General features: G+C 40.5%; 1 long non-coding RNA gene across 1 annotated transcript; it reads left to right on the top strand.

Annotated features, from left to right (window-relative positions):
* The first annotated feature begins 1364 nt into the window (after window positions 1–1364).
* Window positions 1365–16521, top strand: LOC148357046 (uncharacterized). The gene is made up of 3 exons (XR_015851940.1): window positions 1365–1440; window positions 11151–11239; window positions 16322–16521. It is a non-coding gene; the product is annotated as an uncharacterized LOC148357046 (long non-coding RNA).
* The last annotated feature ends 5478 nt before the right edge of the window (window positions 16522–21999 follow it).

The following is a 21999-nucleotide window of genomic DNA, read 5'->3' as shown; positions in this document are numbered from 1 at the left end:
GTCTGCACCCACCCGGAGTGGGGAACCGGGGCTACACTGTGGGGGTCCCGGCAGCAACGGCCTGGATTGTGGAAAGTAGAAGTAAAAGGGAGAGGACCCACAAAGAGGACTGGAGGATGCTGCTTGGGAGGGTGGGATGGCAGAGCTATGCCCTTGCACAATAGTTTTGCCCTTTACACTTTGGTTAACTACTATTAAAAGATAGTAACTCTGAAATTGTTTAATTGATGTTGAAAATGTCAGAAAAAGGTGTTAAAATGTCATATCGTCATGTCATATTGTCAGATATAACAAAATTGTGAATATGCTTGATGGCTGTTGAGATTGTCGTATTTGTTTTGCTGCTGTTGGTGTCGGTGGATTTGTTCAGAACAAAAACAATCGACTTTGGCCTGGACGAATCTATTGACACTAACAAAGATGTTATACAACGAAATTGTGAATACGCTTGATTGCTATTAAGATTTTAGAGAAGGGTTGTTCAAACCTCACATTGTGCTTGCTGTTAAACGTCATATTGAAATATAATATTGTGAATGTGCTTGATTGCTGTTGAGATTGACAAGATTGTTTTCTGTTATTAGTGTCAATGAATTTGTTCAAACCATTAATTGCTGTTAAAAATGTTGAAAAAATTGTTAAAATGTCATATTGTCAGATATAACGAAATTGTGAATATGCTTAATTGCTGCTAAAATTATCGAGAAAAATTGTTCAAACCTCACATTGTTTTTTTTGCTGTTAATAGTGTCAATAAAATTGTTCAAACCAAAAAAATCTCAACATCAAACAAGCATATTCACAATTTTGTTATATCTGATAACAGCAAACAAAAAATTTGAGGTTTGAACAACCCTTCTCGATAATCTTAACAGCAATCAAGCATATTCACAATTTCGTTATATAACATCTTTGTCAGTTTCAATAGAAGGGTTGTTCAAACCTCACATTTTTTTGTTTGCTGTTATTAGTGTCAATGAATTTGTTCAAACCGGACGGATCTATTGACACTATCAAAGATGTTACATAACGAAATTGTGAATATGCTTGATTGCTGTTAAGATTGTCAAGAAGGGTTGTTAAAACCTCACATTGTTTGTTTGCTGTTATTAGTGTCAATAAATTTGTTCAAACAAAAAAAACTTGACTTTTCAAGTACTTTAAGTCAACACCGTTGAACTGTAAATTTGCTGTAAAAATGTCAATGGGCGCGCCCAATTGGGTGCCGTAGCAACCGTGACAGAACCTGGCGCCGCACGGCGGTGACCAATTGGGCGCCATGGCAACCATGACGCAAGTTCCTTATGTAAAGATTGTGGAACACCCATGTCTTGCACTGAACTGATCCAAAGTTGTTTGACGAGGTCCGCTGTCTGACTGTACCACCGCACCAGAGTGCCTGGCTTTCAGGTGATACATGAAGGAAGAAATGCTCCATAGGTAATTAAATTCAGCTTTGCAAAGTATATATATCACTTTCGCCAATATTCCCACCCCGCAACGTTTTAAAGCGAAACGGTCCGCCTAAACGTGTTTCCTTTCTCTTTTCCATCGCTAGCATGCTACGCCACGTTAGCCTCAGGAAATGAAAGTGACTCTTCCTCGTTTGTTGGAACAGGGTGGCTTGACACACGGGGGCGTGCGCAGGGAGGAATTTTGGATCGGTACGTTAATATGATTTCACGCGTTAAATTGAAAATTATAACACAAATCGTTACTTTTTTCGAAACTTTTCTCAGCCCTAATTTTTATCTTTTTTAATATTCGTAATTTTCTTATGTAGACATGTATATAGTTTCTTAGTTCTATTTTTATGCTGGCAACTCTGTGGACACCAAAGTAAGAATTTCATTGTGCAGGGAATCGTTGTTCCTTATTGTGCATATGACAATAAACACTTTGAATTTTACGTATGAATCTCTTTTTCTTTTAATTGTTTTGGTCTATTATTGCTCTTGCGAAATATTGGGTTGCTGAGCGTTGTCTAATCCATACCTACAAACCTCAGCCACTTGCTTCCCTTATTAATAATAGCAATTGCTCTCATTTAGCGATGATAAACCGTACAAACACAACGCGGCACCTATTTACTCGCAACAAGAAAGATTAATTAGTATAAAAACTGACATCATGTGTGTATACAAGTTTATATACCAAGTAAACAACACAAAAAATATTTCAGCATCTTAGTTAAAAAAATAAAAACAAAAATACAGCAACAATCCTATACAGAAAAATATCTACCGAGAGAGCTAACTGTGGTCATTGTGCTTGCTGTTTACAATCCACCGGATCCTAACGTTCCACCGGATACTAACGTTAGCATGGCGTTAAATCTCCTGCCCGCTGCTATCAATGAACAGCAGCTTGCACCCCCTGACGGAGCTTTTAACGACGCCGACGACTTTAATCGGGCATGTTTAAGGACTGTACTTCCCAAATCCATTCAATACGTGGACTGAGCAATTAGGAAAAAAACACTGGACCGTGTGTACAGTAAGATCAAACATCTAGTTCAACATGGCGGCGCATGGATGCATGCTTGCGGCTAGTTGCTCTCCAGCTAATCTTCTATTTATTGCCGTTCTCTTGTCTTTTTTTGCTTTCACTTTTGGACACATGTGTGGCCAAAAACACTTACAGTAGGGACAAACTTATTCGGTTGGGTGGGCGTCTAAATTTCGACTTTTCGGGCACTTTTTATACCACATATGATATACCGAGCGAACTTCAAAGAGCAGACATGGGGACTTGAGACTTAGTGACTTGGACTCGAGTCGACTCGAGTCGCTGTTTTTATGACTTGTGACTTGACTTGGACTTGGCAATCTAAGACTCGGGACTTGACTTGTGACTTGACTTGCCCAAGAAAAAAATACTTGGGACTTACTTGGGACTTGAAGGTGAAGACTTGAGACTTACTTGAGACTTGCACATGTGTGACTTGGTCCCATGTCTGTCAAAGAGATCCGGCATCCTTGTGGACTACTCCTAAACGACGACAACGGCGCTGTAAGGACAGAAAACAGAAGCGTGGTTGCCGTGCAGGTAGATGTGTGAAGCGTACGAAGTCTAAGCAGCAAGATGGACGCGAGGATGTAACTAATTCCACCATTCATTCCTCGCCGGACAACCGAAGCTTTACACTCAGCGCACACGAAAAGTAACGACCGCGGCATCTTTTGAAGATCTCGACAAAGACTACAAAGAGTTCAGCTAAGTCAAATGATTCAGCAAAGCTAAAATTTGGTCTGTTAAATATTAGATCGCTTGCTCCAAAAGCTTTACTTGTTGATGACATTATTCGTGATTATAAACTTAACTGTATGGGTCTTTGTGAAACTTGGTTACGCCCGGATGAGTATTTAGCGCTAAATTATGCTTCTCCCCCAGACTACGAGAGTAGCCATATAGCGCGCACGTTGAAAAGGGGTGGTGGTGTTGCGCTAATTTCTGAAAAAGCGCTCAAATTTAATCCTTGTACCTCTAATAATTACAAGGCGTTTGAGGCTCTTGTGATGCGGTCCTTTCTATTGTCAATTTATATAAAAACTATCTATCGCGCACCTGGGCCATACACAACTTTCTTAGACGAATTTGCTGAACTTTTGTCTGAACTAGTAACCTATGCAGACAAAATTATAATTATGGGGGACTTTAACATTCATATGAACTCCCCACTCAGTTCACTTACTATTGCGTTTAAGTCTCTAATTGATGCATTTGGTTTTAATCAACCCATAAAGATGGGAACACGCTAGACTTGATTCTGACTCGAGGAGTTTTAACCTCAAACATTATGGTGTTACCGTGTACTACCGTTATCTCGGATCATTATTTAGTTACATTTGAGGTGCCAGCTAAATGTAGTGTTAAAAAAGCTGAAGGATTTAGCGGACGCAATATAAGCATTGGCACAGTTTCTGAGCTCTTTGAACTCCTTCCTGGAGCAGTTGCGTCCTTTCCTTCATACAATGGCTCGATTGACTCACTCATGAATGAGTTCAATACCACAACTTACTAGTGTCCTTGATTCAATAGCGCCCATGAAGCTAAAATCACGTCCTAAAAGACGCACCACGCCTTGGTTTACTGATGAAACTAGAACCCTTAAACAAGAATGCAGGAAATTGGAAAGAAAATGGCGCGCTACCAAGCTTGAGGTTTTCCATCAAACATGGTGTGACAGCTTGTTAAAGTATAAAGCGGCCCTTGCCTCTGCAAAATCGGCCTATCTTTCGAAGGTGATTGCGTCTCAAAAGAACAATCCCAAAGCCCTTTTTGACACTGTAGCATCGCTTACAAGGCAACAGACTACTGCAGATAGTTCGACGCACTCTGCTCATGACTTAATGGTCTTCTTTACTAAGAAGATTCAATGCATACAGGAAGAAATTGCTAAAGAAATTATTAATACCACACATACTAAAGGGCTGAAATCTACAGATGCACGACAGGGTGGCTGTCCTGGGAAATTGTCCGGTTTTAGTGAACTGTCACTTGATGATCTCAAACAGGTGGTGAATGCGGCCAAACCGACAACTTGCCAGTTCGACCCGCTCCCAGGTTCACTTATTAAAAGTCTTTTTGGCGTCCTTGGACCTTCAGTTCTAAATATTATAAACATATCACTCTCCTCAGGTGTAGTTCCAGCAGCTTTTAAGTCCGCCGTTATTAAACCCACACTGAAACGACCCAACCTTGATCCAGAAATCTTAAGTAATTATAGACCTGTGTCAAACCTTCCTTTCCTCTTTAAAGTACTTGAAAAAGTAGTGGCACAGCAGCTAAATGTTTTCATATCCGAGAATAACCTTTTTGAATCCATGCAATCAGGATTCAGGGCTAACCACTCTACTGAGACAGCTCTGATCAAGGTAACAAATGATCTCCTACTGGCAATGGATTCTGGCGCTTCATCACTTTTGCTGCTGCTGGATCTTAGTGCTGCTTTTGACACAGTGCACCACAATTTCCTACTAGAACGGTTGGAAAAATGGATTGGTCTCTCAGGAACCGTCCTCTCGTGGTTCAGATCCTACCTCTCAGATAGGACGCACTGTGTTAAATATGGTGAAATGACATCTGAGCCCTTTAATGTTACCTGCGGTGTTCCGCAGGGTTCAGTGCTTGGCCCCCTTCTTTTCAGCATTTACATGCTTCCATTAGGTGATATTATTCGCAAGTACAATATCAGCTTCCACTGCTACGCAGACGACACTCAACTATATCTTCCGTTGGAGGAATCTCCAACACTAAACTGTGGAAATTTGGAGGCCTGCCTCATTGAGATAAAAGAGTGGATGTCACTCAATTTCTTGCGTCTTAACTCTGACAAGACCGAAATGTTAGTCATTGGTCCATCTAAATGCCGTCATATATTCTCAAAAACTGCTGTGAACATTGACAAATGTCACATCACACAGAGTGACTCAGTTAAAAATTTAGGTGTCATATTTGACCCTGATCTATCCTTTGAAATGCATGTAAAGAAAATTACTAGAACCGCTTTCTTCCATCTTCGTAATATTGCTAAAATCCGTTCAATACTGTCTCAGTCTGATGCGGAAATTATAATTCCTGCGTTTGTTACCTCCCGTCTCGATTACTGTAATGCACTACTCTCTGGTCTCCTGAAGTCTAGAATCAAGTCACTTCAGCTGGTACAAAATGCCGCAGCGAGGCTTTTAACTAGGACAAAAAAGTACGATCACATAACACCGATTTTGGCTAACCTGCATTGGCTCCCAGTTAGCCATAGATGTGATTTCAAGGTTCTCTTAGTATTGTACAAAATCATACATGGACTTGCTCCCTCTTATCTTTCAGATCTGATTTGCCCCTCCGTCCCGGTCCAAAGCCTACGATCTGAGAGTGCCGGTCTTCTGGTGATCCCAAGAGCAAAGAAGTGTTCTGCTGGTTCGAGAGCGTTCTCCATCCGGGCACCGGTGCTGTGGAATGCTCTTCCCCCTGAGATCCGATCTGCAACCTCAGTGGAAATGTTTAAATCTAAACTTAAAACTCACTTCTACTCCATAGCATATGAATAACCTACTCTTCTCGTCGGCTGAAAAATAGTCTGTGTAATATAGTGTAATAATCTGTGAAGCCCTTTGAGACTCTTCGTGATTTAGGGCTATACAAATAAAAATGACTTGACTTGACTAGTTGGATCCGGCCATCTCTGTCCCTCACCCCCTCATACATCCCCCTCCGGAAGAAAACAAAGCCTATGCAACAAGGACAGTACAAACATCTTCTTTGTTCCTTTATTTCTTTGTTTCCTTTATCCTCACTATAAAAAGTGGAACTGGAGTGCCACGTCCAATTTCGTTGTCACAATATATTCAACCCATGTTGTAACAATGACAATAAAGGTATATTCTATTCTATTCTAGTTTTTTTCTATATAAACACTCGAAAGATAATACTGGAGAAATACTACAAGAATCCTACAAAAATACTGCTGCAGAAATAATAAGAATAACAAGAACTACAGAGATACTACCAAAAATTCTACTAAGGAGATACTACAAAAAATGCTACTGCAGAAATACTCCAAGAATACTACTATGAAAATAGTACAAAAATACAACAACAATCCTACTGCAGAAAAAATACAAAAATACTACAATTCTACTACAACACTTCTACAGAAATACTACAAAAATCCTGTATCACAAATACAAGATTACTATAAAATATTGATGCAGAAATACCACAACAATACTGCAAAGATACTTCAAAAATCCTACTATGTAAATAGTATAAAAATTACGACATAAATCTTACTACAAAAATAATACAGCAGAACTACTACAAGAATATGTGAAATAAAATAACGTGAACATTATTAATGACTGCATTTGCCCTTATTGAGCAATAGTAAACCCTACAAACACAACACGGCACCTATTTACTCAAAACACGAAAGACTGTAGAATAAAAACAAACATCACTTGTGTATACACGTTTGTATACCAAGAAAACACAAACAATTATTTCAGCATCTTTCTTAGTGTTTTACTTTGGAAACCACAAAACTTACAACAGTAATAACAAAGAATACATCAGAGATACTACATAAAAATCCTATTACTGAAATACTATAAAATGCTTCTCCAGAAATACTACAAGAATACTATTATGAAAATACAAAAATACAGCAACAATCCTATACAGAAAAAATACAAAAATACAACTACAGTTATACTACAAAAACACTACAGAATTTCTACAAAATTCCTACTACACATATACTAACGCAGATATACGACAAAAATACCACAAAATATGAATGCAGAATATTACTACAGAGATACTAAAAAAAGAACGTACTACGTAAATAGTATAAAAAAATACAACAAAAATCCTATTACAAAAAAATACCACGGCAGTAATCTATCTACCCTGGTCATATCCCTCGAGAGGGGTGACCGACAGCAAGACAAAACACATACAGAAACAAAAACAAAAATCGGCAGTAATACTACAAGAATATATGAACAACAATAACGTGAACATTATTAATGATTGCACATTCCTCATTGATCAATAATAAACCTTACAAAGACACCACCAGCAAGACAGACTAAGTACAATAAAAAACAAGAACATTTGTGTAAACAAGTTTATTTTTTTTTTTTACAAAATAAATGCTTGTTCGGGTATAGCATTCGCTAGTGTACTGCGGCAACATTGTCAATCTACAGTGATGTTGTCGCCTGCTACCAAAGGCCGAAAAGATCCTGATTCGAGTCAAAATCGGCAAAACAAAATCGTTTTAACAAAGATTAATTTAAAGAATGAAAAACCTGTACAAAAATTGTCATATGGCGTACTCACTTTGAAATGATTCAAAAAAGAAAAACGTGTAAAATACAGGGAAAATGTATAAGTGGACAGGTATGCTAACCTCATTGATTAGCTTACAGCTAATTTTGATTAACTTAATGAACATCTCATGTTTTTCTAGTATTTTACATTATTTATCAAAATGATGGAGCAGACTAGATCCAAACTAATTATCTTCTGTTAAAAACACTGCCATGTAGTTGTTAGCATAGTTATTGCAATTTGAGGGCTCATGTTGATGTGAGCCTCTTGCTAACATCAGATGAGAGTTGTGTAAGCTAGTCTACTTGTAGCACTGACTTTAAAAACCTGTAGTTGAGCGTCACCACAGCAGCATCAGGGACATCTAGCTAGCGCAATTTCTAAAAAAAATGGGTAATGATCTGGCAAGTCATTGGCCCAATCCCATTTCTCTCACTCGGCCCTGAGAACCCTCCAGTGAGGTCCCTCGATAGAGGAGTGCCCTCCGCGAGTGGAGTGCAAAGTGGAGATGGTTTGGACAAGACTTGCAAGGTTCCACCCCTGTCCAGGAGATGGCGGTAATATTAATTGGCTGTAGACCTCAGTGACGTATTGGTCTACGTCACATGTAAACAACTCGAGTCTCAACCTGTGGTGTGTCAGTTGGAGAGTTCGTGCAACGTTAAAAATGCCCGCTACAGCTGTGTTATTACCGATTGCCTGAAAGCTCATCATCTTTTCCGTGTCTCCAATCAACGGAGGAGAAATGTGCTATACTGAAGACAGCTTCGGCGCTATGTAGTGCTGATTCATCTTTACAAGGTACGTACACTCATTAAAAAAAATGACCCGTTCGGTCAAATACAGTAAAAGTTAACATACAATGCACGTTCACATAATACCTTATGTTTGTGTAGACATAAATGGCAATCTACTTATTAGTATCTTAATGCCATTTTATGACATATAGTAGGGGTCTTTAGTGTGTGACATGATGAAAAGTAAACAAACACAAGAACAGTCCACCTGACCCTTAAGCTGACATAATATCGTCACCAAACTTCCCTGTACGACCCAAAAACCTTAGTTCATAAGGAATTTAATTCAAAAGAGTTGTCATTGGATATAAAAAAGGTCATTTCAACATTTTTTCATGATGCTTACATCATCTATGCCCACATTTATGTCTAAATTGTTTGTTATCTATTGTGTTCCAGAGTGGCTGTCCCATAAGCGTGGACAGGTTGGACAGGAATGTTCCCATCCTGTGCTTATGGTTCGATGTGAAGTCAAAACTCATTCAGGACTTAAGGTTGAGCAAGAAGGTCATGTGGGCCCTGCAGGAGCTGCTAAAGAGGGAACAGGGCCATGGCTGGAGGGCCTATACTGGCTGGCCCACGGTCTGTCCTACCGTGTGGTGTCACGGGTCTTCAGGGTTCCCAGGTCCACGATACACAGAATTGTCCACAGTTAATATGGAATAAATTGCCCAAAAGCCATGTTTTAGGCTTTGGAAGTCAGACCCACATTTGCATTCCGTGCTTTTCTGCATTACTATTCAATAAACATCTTTATTTTGAGTAACACCTTGGTGGTTTATTTCATAATGATGTGAGATACTGTGTGTGAACTATGTGACTGTTGGACCGAAAACAACTACAAATCACTCCAGTTTAAATAATAGTTTACTTTCAGAAAAACAAAATCACATTGGGCCGAAATACATAATAATAAATAAATAATATGTCACAAATTGTAACAAAAATATACCAATACTTCCATAAAGCTGGAAAACACAAACTGGAACTTCATTGAGTTCTTAATAAAATAAAATATTTTCCTTTTATAAAACAAAGGGAAACATTGCAGGGATGTCACTGTTCTGGAAATTTGTCCACGAGCTTCCCAAAAAGGACGGGAACCGCTCAGTTTTGGCCACAGTTTCCTCAAGCCTTTTCCTCACTCCAGCAGACTCCGCTTTCAAAAAGTCAAGGAGTGTATCGTGCTTCCTTTTTTTTCTGGGTGGTTTGGCGCCGGATTAGAAGATGCCAACGACGTGCCCGTCGGTGTGGATGGCGTGGTAGCTGTGATGGTGGCCAGCTCTTCCACGGGACGTTCTACATTGGCCTTTAGGTTGGGTGGAAAAAACAAGAATTACTTAATGCTTGTGTATTGCACAAAAAAAACTGTGTATAGGATGCTCAACAAGTTGATGTGAGAAATTATAGGATGTGTTCTGGATAATTATTTGATAGTGAATAGATACACAAAATTGACATGTTATTCTTATGGCTGTAAGAGCCTTCTATTGGCCAGCATCACATATGCTTTAGAATTGTCTCCACATTTGGACAACATTTTGAGAAGGTAATTAGTTTACTTAATATGTGTTTACAGAGAAGGCAGTGGACTGTGTGATAGTAATTTGTTTCAACTGTATTTCCACGTGAAATTCGGAGACATTACTCATAATGCATGATGAAAACTAATGCATTCTGATCTCACATGAAATAATCATATTGTAAATAAAACACGACACCCGAAATTGTGTGCAGTAAACAAGCGCGTATGTCCAGAACGTTATTCTGACTATGCTCCTTTAGCGACTGGCCATGTAGATGTAAAAGCACGACTCGTTTAAGATACAAACAGGGATGGGCTGAACCGTGATTTTCTGCACAGTTATCCTACTTTAGAGTTTGTAACGTGAAGATTATTTTTTGGCAGCTCCCTTGGTAGATTTGTGCACTTCGTAAAGTAGCGATTTTGCAATGTTCATGTTTTAACGCGAAAATACGATTTTCTATAGCATTTACGTCTAACTAAGATATCTCAATACATTTTGTTGCAAATACATGCGTGGTTGTGGAAAACTACTTACATTTGTGCGGTTCCTTTCCGGGCATGTTTGTTGATATTGAGAATTCGCAAAGCCTTCTGGGTAGTCACTTCGCCGCCAAGTGAGGTAGGGAGCCCCCTCGGTCTTGAAGTGGTTACGACATGGTTTGAGGTCACTTCTGCCTCGGACTTGAGAGTATCGGGACACACCCCATTTTCACGTGAACACGCAAACCGAGTGACTAGGGCACATAGCGAGTGAAAGTGCGAAGAATGGGACTCAGCCATTATCTGGGTTACAAAAGGGTTTGGCAGGCATTAGCCAACTACCACAGGTTCCTATCCCCTCTATATAGTGGTTTCACTTACCGATTCCCACCTTGGAAAAGATGTTATATCCCGGGGCTCTACTGTATATATTCTTGCACTTTGTATTAATATGGAAACGACTGCTTTTCTTTTGATATCTTTGTGTATTTTCCTTTTCATTTCCAAAGGGCAATGGAGGTCTTTGTCAACAACACAGATATGAACTGATCAAAGCAAGCCAAAATGTGGGTGAGGAAGGAGAGGAACGAAGGGGGAGGTGAGAGCAAGGTCGATTAAAAACTCCCAACTGTGCTCTTCCTATTCATCACCAAACATTCAACCTCATCAACTTCCCGAGCGCTAAAGATACCACCTGGTTTGCGTCGCTTTTCGTAAAATGCTTTCCGGGAACAGGAAATTCATTCTTGCAGAATCGCAGGAACAAATCTGTATTGATTCATTTTTACCCCCCGTGTTCTCTTCTCAGCATGTGAAATAACCATTGATGTTCCACTCCTCAGGTCTGCACGCCAAAATGATGCTATTGTCAGTCCGTCTGATGATTAAGTAGATTAAACAAGCATTGATAGTTACTTGTGCCGGCAGATTTTGATCCACTCTCCCCCTAAAAATTAATTGGTTTTTGGCTGCCATTGTGGAAGCAAAGCAGGCAGTTGGGCCCTATTCCCGACCTCTCCCCTTTCAAAGACAGAAAGGTTTCCAAACATTTGTTAGCCAAGGTACTAGATGACAGCTTGAGTTCCATTTCCTCGAGAAGAAAAAAAAACAAAAAAAAACTTTGTATTTGATCCTCTTCCGCTTTTATGACTGACTTTGTGCTACATTTGCGTCCACTTCTATGGAGGACGAAAACTAAAACAGTAGTCAAGTCACGTCGTGTTAATTTGTATAGCCCATTATCAGAAGAAGGGCTGCTAAATACAGAAATACAAACCAATAAAATAATGTTAAAATAACATTGTGAGTAATCAGAATCCAATACAACAAATCAATAAAACTCAGTAACACATGAAAAGAAGTACTGAAAAAAATAGGAATATTAGTTGAAAACACAATTGAAATGTGGGCTGCAGTGTTTGTGGTGTCCTTAAAAAGTTGAAAGTAGAATATTTTCTCTATAAACTATGTGTTAACCATGTCCAACTGAGTTCAAAGAGCCTTTATGTTTTTGTTCCACTGCATCTATCTGCTTTTATCTTACTTTTAGCAATGTTGTTCCGGGACTCACAACACGTAAGGCAGCAGAAAAGAATGAGGGGTGGAGAGGGATTTCATGCGAGTTCCCGAGTATTTTTATTCAAAAAAACATCAACGAGTTTCGGACAATCTCACTATTGAGTGTGGAAGGGAAGGTGTTCTTCAGCGTCGTCTCCCGAAGAGTGACCAAGTTTCTCCTCAAAAACAATTACACCTACACTTCTGTTCAGAAGGGAGGGATTCCTGGAGGTCCTGGCTGCCTAGAGCTTGTGTAGTCACAATGCTCATCAAAGAGGCCCACGAGAACAGAGGTGACCTTGCTGTGTTGAGGTTGGACCTGACTAACGCCTATGGATCTATTCCTCACGAACTCGCTGATCTGGCACTACACCTACACCACGACCATAACACAATCAAACTCCTGATCCTGTATTATTATGCCAACTTCTGGCCTGGGTTCACATCCGGGTTAGTAACATCTGACTGGCATCACCTAGGGAAAGGCATAACTGGTTGTACCAATGAACATAGTCGTCAAAGCTGCAGAGGCGGAATGCAGAGGGCCACTATCCAAATCAGGTGTTCACCATCATCCTATAAGATCATACTGTATATGGATGACCTTACCATCACCACAACATCTGTCCCAGAGAGCAGGTAAATCTTGCAGGGTTTGGAGACACTCATCACATGGGCGAGGATAAAGTTTAAGCTCTCCAAGTCGAGATCCATGGTTCTGAAGAAAGGTAAGGTGATAAATAACTTCAGGTTAAGAGCCTTTTACTCAACTCTGAGAGAGTCTGCTGCCAAACCTAGGAGTCTGGGGAACAACTGTGAATGTGGCTCACCAAGGTGGACAATTTCGGTCTGCCTAGTAGATTTAAACCCTGGATCTACCAGCACTCTATTCTAACCAGATTCTTGTGGCCTCTCTTGGTCTATGCAGTCCCGCTATCAACTGTGGAGTTCCACGGAGGAACATCAGTGGCTTTCTTTAGAAGCAGTTTCACCAGTGCTGCCCTTTACATCCAGGAGATGTCTTTCAAGTTACTACCGCTAAATTAGTATTGTCAAAGTTTAGGCCCTATCAGTGATTAACTTGAGTTAGAGCTCTAACTTTTATAGCTGTAATAAAAATCTAAATACATTGAGGAAAAAAAGAAAATGACATTACTAATTATTTCAAAGTCAACACGTTGTCTGGAGATAACTGAGCTAAAGCTTTAACTTCTAATGCGGTCATAAAAGTTTAATTTCACTTAGATTAATTGGGTTGAAGTTGTGTCAATGCTTTATCTGGAGATAACCTGAGGTATAACTTTGATAGCTGAAATTGATTAATGATCAAAATGGTTTTGAAGCTCGCCTCTCTTTTTAAATTATAGTCCTGATCATTCATTGGTTGCAGCCATGAAACTTAGCGAGGATAGGTATTCAATTGCCCTTTTTGTCATTCTTGATAATCACAAGCTTTGTTTCCATGGTTAGCATGTTTTTGCCTCTCCTTTAAGCATCACTGCAAGCCTTGGGACACATAGTGAATCAATACAGTAAAAAATAGACAGTACTTTAGTGCACATGAGATTCTGATGAGAGAGAGAGAGAGAGAAAGAGAAAGAGAGAGAAATACAGAAAGAAAGCGAGAGAGAAAAATAGAGAAAGAAAGAGAGAGAGAAAAATATATAGAGAGAGAAATAGAGAATGAAAAAGAGAGAAAGAAAAATAGAGAATGAAAGAGAGAGAGAAAAATAGAGAAAGAAAGAGAGAGAGAGAGAGAGAGAACAAAAAGGAAAAATTGAGAAAGAAAGAGAGAGAGAGAGAGAAATATAGAAAGGAAGAGAGAGAAAAATACAGAAAGAAAAAGAGAGAGAGAGAGAGACAGACAGAAAGGCATTTTGGGACATAGTTGAGCCAATAACATATGTGCATTTTTTTGTTTTGTGCACAATAAAATGTACCAAAATGATGAAAGGCTGGCATACAGGACATACATCGAAAAGGAGTAGATTTTGTTGAAAAAAAATCAGAAGGCATTTTTATGGGGAGAAATGTGGTAGTCTACGGTTAAGTGGTAGTGTTGGTGAGTATGGTATGTATCCGTTTCTGTATGTTTCCAAGTGAGGTGTTTGTGTGTTATAATCAAATAATTAATAATCGTGAAAGTATGCATTGAAGAACCGTCAAGAACAGAAGATCAGGTTAAAACAAAGAAGAATGGGAATCTCCATCAAACGAATATGCAGGATGGATTAGGCAAAAGGTCCTAATTTCTCCTCTTATTCGTTCCGTATAAAAAAAAGTTTAGACTCTTCCCTACTTACAACCATTCGACTTACGTAAAACGGTAAATGCGGAATTTTTTTTCGCGATGTCCAAAAATATCCGGACATTACTGTAAGTATGATTTTGTATCTCGTGCACCTTTTTCCTAGTACAGGATATTATTGTAGTGCTTCTTTCCGTCACTACCGTCGTGTGGCGCTGTGAAAGGTCACCCAGCAATCCACCCGGAAGAAAATAAAAATCTGCTTCTTCTTTCTAGTTCGTGTGTAAATATTCTACACAAACTTTTGCAGGCTGGCGCCCCCTTGGCTCCCGGTGTTTTACTAGCTCCGACCACCCTCCACCCCCTACCCATACGGTGTGAAGGGCGCAAATGCTGCTCCGATGGAGGTTTGTTTACCTTCCTGTCCAAATGTAGATGTACCTTCTTCGTCTTTTACTTGTAATCCTTTTTGACATGCCGTGTATTTTGATATGTGATAATTTTTAAGGTGCTGGTAGAAATTACATGTGTTTCCTCTGGACCTAGCGACTACGCATATGTAAATTCTGCAACGGGCACTTTCTTCTGTTCCACGTCCGCTTTGTCAAAACGAAAATAGGTCCAAACAAATGATGTGCTGCCCTTCTTCGGTGCAAGCTTCGTTTCCTTCTCGTTTGTTGACTCTGGGACTATGTTTACGGAGTCCGCCATGACACTCAGTGATCTCATACAGTGGGTGTGGCATAGTGTGGCGCTTGCAAACTTTGAATCGCGTTTATTGGCTTGTGCTATTATCAAAACTTGCCTCGGATTGGTTGTCACTTTTAAAATTCAAACAGTAACAATTGTGGTTGGGCAAAACTCCATCACTCACTACAAAACCTTGAAAAAAATGCATTGCTTTGCGGTTTCACAACCACTACGTTTAAACTTCTGAATTCGACTTCGGACTGCCGCCCCCTACCGCCTTTTTCTTCCTGACTACTCCCCCCAGATCTTTCCATCGCCCCCAGGGAGGGCGGTACCGCCCACTTTGGGAACCACTGGTCCATGTCTATACTATCTCCAGCGCGCTAAGAACATTTTTATTGTTTGATATTTCGTGCATCCATTTAATATGGTTGGTGTAATGTGTAAAGAAGAGGCGAGACGTTTCTTTTGAAATGAAAGCGGAATAAGAAAGCTTGATGCGGTTGAGAAAAGGGTCGGAACGTTTTTTTTCAACCATTTTCCCGGATATTTTTCGACACCCTGAAAAAAATGTTCGTACCTACCGTTTTACGTAAGTCAAATGGTCGTAAGAAGGGGAGCGTCTGCACTTAAATAAACCTTAAACATACAAAATATAGCACTGAAGCAAACTTACAAACAAATTCATATTCTCATTTGTAAGTAGGGCAGCGTCCGTACATTTTACACAAATTATCTTTGTCTTTACTTAGTCTGACTCGCTGGGAGTAAAAGGGTGTTGTGTTTGTAATGTATTTTTTTGCCTGATATGGAAAATTTAATCTTTAACAAGGGGAACAATTGGCTGAGGTTGACAGGTAGGTTGTAACTCTTTCTATATCTAGAATTTGGTAGTTTTGTATTTTAATTTGTAGGAGAGTAGAGAGAGAACGGAATTAAATTTAGCATTTTTCAACGCGTGTGAATCCAACTGGAGTGCGTTCTCAAACAGAGATTGGTGATCCCATGCGCTTTGTGTGACATTATGAGGGCAGCCTCTGTGCAACTACAGCTGCATTTAACATACAGAAGAAAGCCAGTTTGAGTTTATTTTGGCACAGGACGGGCATGGGACAGTGCGCAGATTGTTCCGCGAAAAGTCACATTGAGCAGAATGTCAACGTAGCGTTTTTTCTTTTTTTGCAGAGCTCGGGTTCTTTGGCAGCAGCGGCGGTCCTCCCATCGCAAATCACGTCTTGTCATCTTCAATGATGAGAGGCTAAATTAAGACGCGGCGCAGACAATACGGCTCCGAAGCAGCGGCCGTTTAGTCGAAACAAACGTTACAGCTAATTGAAAAGCTATTTGAACTTTTTTTTGTTCTTTATAAATATGTTTTGAAAATGGTTGTTTAACGTCTTAATGTTGTCATTGCCACCGAACGCCTTGAGTGTGTCAAAATCTGGCACTTAACTTAACCCCTGGAGGGTGCAAAGCTGGGGGGAGTGGTTTGAAATTGCCCAACTGTGCCCAGTCCGTGTTGACACCTATACCTCGATATTCTGGCACTATTCCCTTTTCAGTGGCACAAGACAGCTGTTTTGAGAGCCTCTGTTTTCCCTTCTTTCCCCATCCATGGAACTGGTTTCGGGCAATCTGCCATACGCTTCTTAAGAAGGTGAGTAGTTTCAGGATCTCACATCATACCTCTCCTGGAGGGTGCCAAGCTGGGGGGGAGAGGCTGGGCAGTGCCCACCTGTTGTGGGGCTATTTCCGTTGTCATGGTCACATCATGTTTTTTTTTTTTTTTTTTATCTAATATTTTGTCAGTTGTTTTGAGACGACTTGTTGTTCTTGTTACTTCTAAACTTTTATTTTTTTAACTTGCCTGCCTTAGTTCCATCATCCCTGGATATGGTACCAACCTAAAATGTGACAAAGTGGATATAATTTATTAAATACGTTATTTAAAGTGACAGTGTGTATTATTCAGCACATCACAGTGGTTAAAACAACTTTATTCATAAAATACATTAGTGATTTAAAAAAAAAGTAAAAAATCACCAGCTATTGGATAAACATGCATTTTCAAATTACTCGTAGGTTGAGACATTTTATTTTATCACCTGGAGGGAGTTGACATTGTTCTCCATTATCTTGCTGCTACAGGTACTCAAAAAAAATCAAAAACCTTGTGAAAGGCTTAGTAATAAAAAAAAAAAAAAGAAAAAAGTGCGGTTTTGTTAATTTGAGTCTCCGTAGTTTGTATTTGTTCTTGTTCTTTTTAACACTTGTTTTCAGTTGCACGACACAATACAGCGCCATCTAGTGGTCAAATAATACGTAATGAAGGGTGGTTCAAAAGTTTCATTAAATCAAACACAAAATTGACACACAACATCATATCTGTCAACTTTTTACCGGTATTTTATACGTTTTTTTTGATCATTTCTAATTGTTTCGGCTGTACAATATTTTTTATATGGGGAAAAAAATAAAAGAATTACTTGAATAAATGAAAACAACTGTTTTTGTTAGACCAATCTCGTCTTGCCCATTTAGCTACAAATGCAGATCTTCCTGTTAGATGATTTCTCCATCACTGTCGACTGCTAATATTCCGTTCACTTAACAAATGTTAACCTCGATCAAGCATTAACTTTCACGGGTACTGTGGTACTTCAACTTACAATGAGCAACACTAAATTGCAAGTGGGGAAAGAACTAAGAAATATACTGAAAGTGGTAGTACATAAAATCATGCATGGACTTGCTCCCTCCTATCTTTCAGATTTAATTTCCCCCTATGTGTCCAGAACTGGAACAGGATCAGGATCTCACACAAGCCTTTTATTTTACGGGAAATGGGGAGTCATGCACGTTAGGCAGCAGTCTGGCTTGGAATGATGGGAAGCCAGACGCTGACGAGATTGATACCAATTGTCCGAGCAGATATCGGACAGATGGGGTCGATACCGGACAGGACGGGACAGACAGGATTGATATCAAAACAGGATATCGGAATTAAACAGGACAAACTAGACGGGAACGAAACTGGAAACCGATATTACAGGACAAAATAAACCGCATACATACCGGACAGGAAATACCAACAGGAAACAGGGCCGAGTCAAAACCCACGTCTTGCAGGGCAGAAGTTCGTTGACGGACTGACAAAGAAAGAGTGACAGCACTGAGCTCAAATAGACGGAAAGACAATCTGTCAACGAGCCGCAGCTGGCGCAACACGGGCGGGGCCAATTGGGCGCCGTGGCAACCATGACACTATGTTCCGGTCCGGAGCCTTCGCTCTGAAAATGCTGGTCTACTCGTGATCCCGAGAGCCAAGAAGAGATCCGCAGGTTTGAGAGCGTTCTCCATTCGGGCCCCAGTGCTATGGAATGCTCTTCCCCTGAGATTCGAGATTCAATCTGCAACCTCAGTGGAAATGTTTAATTCTAGGCTTAAAACACACTTCTATTCTATAGCATATGAATAACCTATATGTAATGTTGTAAATATCTGTGCATTATTTGTTATTGCAACATCCATTGCAGCCTGGTCATCCTGGAAGGGGGATTACCTCACGTGCGGTCCCTTCTCAAGGCTTCTTCATTTTCCACATGTTGGGGTGTTTGAGTTTTTCCTTGCTCTCATTGGGTTTAAGATCAGGGGATGGTGTAATAATAGTCTGTGGTTTGAGACTCTTTGTGATCAAGGGCTGTACCAATAAACATGACTTGACTTGACTACAGTGGGACCTCGCTACTTCGCAGTTCGACGTTCGCGGGTTCAGAGCTTTGCAGGTCTTAAAAAATAATAATAATAAAATAAAATAATAAAAAATAAAATAAAAAAATTAAGCATTTTGGAGGGGGCGTCGCTACTTCGCGGATTTTCACTTTTCGCAGGTGGTTTTGGTCCCCATTAACCGCGATAACTGAGAGATTACTGTATTGTATTGTAAATAAATCAACTTGTTTACACAAATTATCCTTGTTTTTATTCTACATAGTCCGTCTGGCTGTGAGTGAATGGGTGCCACATTGTGTTTTTAAGGTTTATTATTGCCTAATAAGGGTATTTTAAATCATTCATAAGGGGGGTTAACTGATCTACATCATGTATGTTTAAAGAGTTCAAAATCTCAATTTTTTTAGACTTGGTTGGTCCGATCAGGCTGGTGTCTGGAGAGCCAAATCACTGAACCACCTCTTAAAACAAATCCTTGAGGCCGCAAATGTGTGTGTTTGTGCGTGCGGGGCACAAAAACTTGCAGGGACACCAGTAAAGTAGACCTTGTTGGAGTTGCCTGGCAACCCTTAAAGCCATAAAGAGGGGGAAGTTTGGCACTGATTAATATCTTACACAAGCACAGGTTGCATAAGGCGACACGTAATAGAAACTGGAAAAAAATCAGGCAGGTCCGACGTTTCGAATAAAGTATTTTTGCACATCACAAGTGAACTTTGCTACCAGGCTCGGATCGCCTCTTCAAACACAAACGGGCAGTCCAATCCGATTCTCCCTGGCCACATCCCGTGCGATGTTTTGGTTGCGATAGGTCATCCCCCGCTGTGCTCTGCGGGGTGGTGCAGCCCACAGAAGCCATGGGAACCTCCTGTGAACTTGTAGCAAAGCACGTAGAGTTTATGTGTGTTGAATCGTAACTTGTGCTCTATTCCCTTGCGCGCCTTCCAGGATCAGAGCTCTGGGTAAGTGTAGAACCGCCAGATTTACCTGTTCCACACACCCGGTAAACGTGAGTAGAAATCAAAAGTAAACCTTTTGGGTGCCGCATCCCCGCCGTTCGGAATTTTCACTTAATGGTGTGGTATAAAGTTTTTCAGCCTTCTTTATGGCATTATCCCTGCTATACGACGTCAACAAATTATTTCATACCTGTCAACCTCCACTGTTCCATGCCCTTACAAAATGTTGTATTTTCCCTTACGGCTCTCTTTAATGAGTTGAGCCGAAAAAGCCGGTTCTCTAAAAACAGACGGACTTCCTTTCACTACATAAGTACCACATGAAATCCGAGGCGGCAGACGCATGCACACATTAGCATCAAATCGCTCGCTTTGTTTGCAACGAAAAAAAAACGATACCGAGATAGAGGCTACAGCGGCGAACTCCTTTGACTTGATTGATTTGCCGTTTCGTCATAGTCGGTCTATAACGGATGGTACCCATAATTGACAAATTTGCGTTTTTCCGTACAGATTTTCTTGTACGTCGTACTCGTCCTAAAATGCATAATAAACGTACTTTGTACGGCAAAAAACGTACAGGTTGATAGGTATGTTATTTCAAGTGCCCAAAAATGTTTGCCGTGTTTGTGTATGTTATTATTTAGGTCTCTAGATTGCCTGTCTTCTGGTCAGCCACTAATTTGCATCACAGCATAATGAAAAATCTGCTATCTGCTGAACTACATCCCAGAATCTTGCGTGCTTCGTAAAGTGTCAGGGTTTGGCGCCTGCAGTCCTTCCCCTTCTCCGACAGATGGCCGCATTGCCGTGTTTACAGGTCTCTCCCTTTCTCTTTACCTGACGGTCCCAATCATCATTAGCCACCCTCTGATATAAGTACTCCGGTCTTCCACTCCATGTTGCTGGGCCATCATTGCACTCTTCTCAAGACAGTCCCTCCCCATGACTACAAACTTCTCATCCCAACACATTCTTCTCAAGGTATTGTCTTCAAAACTATCCTCTAATGCTATTTTCTTCAAGGCATTTCCCTCCCAAGATGACCTCCAGAGTTACTCTCACCGCAGCCTTTCCTTGTCAGTAGTGAGTCTCACTTTTTTATCAAATAAACTGTCCATTGTCATGATTATTGATGTAAAGCACATGTGCCCGCTTGTTTGGTGCCAACTGCCTCAGACTCTGATTGGCTCCCTGTCACTATTTAAACCCACTCTTTTCTGTCACCGGTTGTAAGTCCGTCTGCGAACCTCAGTTTACTCTAAGCAAGCTTTTCGACTCTGACTCACTCCTGTTTTGGCTCCCGTCTTTTTCCTGGCTTTCGACTCGTTGCTGATCCCGACCACATTTTTGCTCTCCTGGTCCGGCTACTGACCTGTTTTTTTCTGCTCCCGACACTGCCATTGCTCACCACAGAAGTGCCACTTCCGCGTTCAGAGCGACCTGCTCCCCGCGATCACCAGATCATGTGTGCAATCCTTTCCCTTCTCCGCAAAAAAACTGAGAGAAACGTACGCCACACGGGCGGGGCCAATTGGGCGCCATGGCAACCGTGACATCCATGATGGAAATTTATCCACGTTTTTCAATGTTCTTTGTCCTGTGTTTGGGTCCGTCTGACATTACCTGACAATAAAAACTTTTTACGTCTGCGGTACAATACTGTATTAAGGGCTATACAAATAAACATGACTTGACTAGACTTGACTATACAGAGTTACTTCTGATGTTTGTTCGTCTATTTTTTTCACTGCTTCATTTTGGCTTTTCTGCTTTCAGGTCACACACCTTCACTCCAATATGACACTAGTTTGCATATTTTACACCAAAACCAACACTCATGAAAAGGTAGCAAAGGTGGGGAATTGGCCACGCCCTCTCACCCCCTTGCCTCGAGGTCTTTACACGAGAGCTTTTGAAGAATGTCAGCAGCTTCGGCGATATGTGCTCAAGCTCACGATGTATCTTTGATCTTCGGTCTGCATAAATTACCGGGATAGAATCAGGAGGGAAAAGGGGGGTAAAAAATCAAAATGATCAACTTGAGAAGAATCCTCTGAAGACATGATGGGGGTTGTTGCGCATACGACACCATGTGTACGTGTTCTGTGGTATCGTGATGATTTCAGTTCTTTTCCATTATTTTCTCATACTATATTTTGTAAACATGTT

The sequence above is a fragment of the Urocampus carinirostris genome, chromosome 11 (genome assembly GCF_059441175.1).
Source record: "Urocampus carinirostris isolate Australia breed hairy pipefish chromosome 11, RoL_Ucar_1.0, whole genome shotgun sequence".
In the NCBI taxonomy this organism is placed as follows: Eukaryota; Metazoa; Chordata; class Actinopteri; order Syngnathiformes; family Syngnathidae; genus Urocampus; species Urocampus carinirostris.
This window is presented reverse-complemented; position numbering and strand designations above follow the sequence as displayed.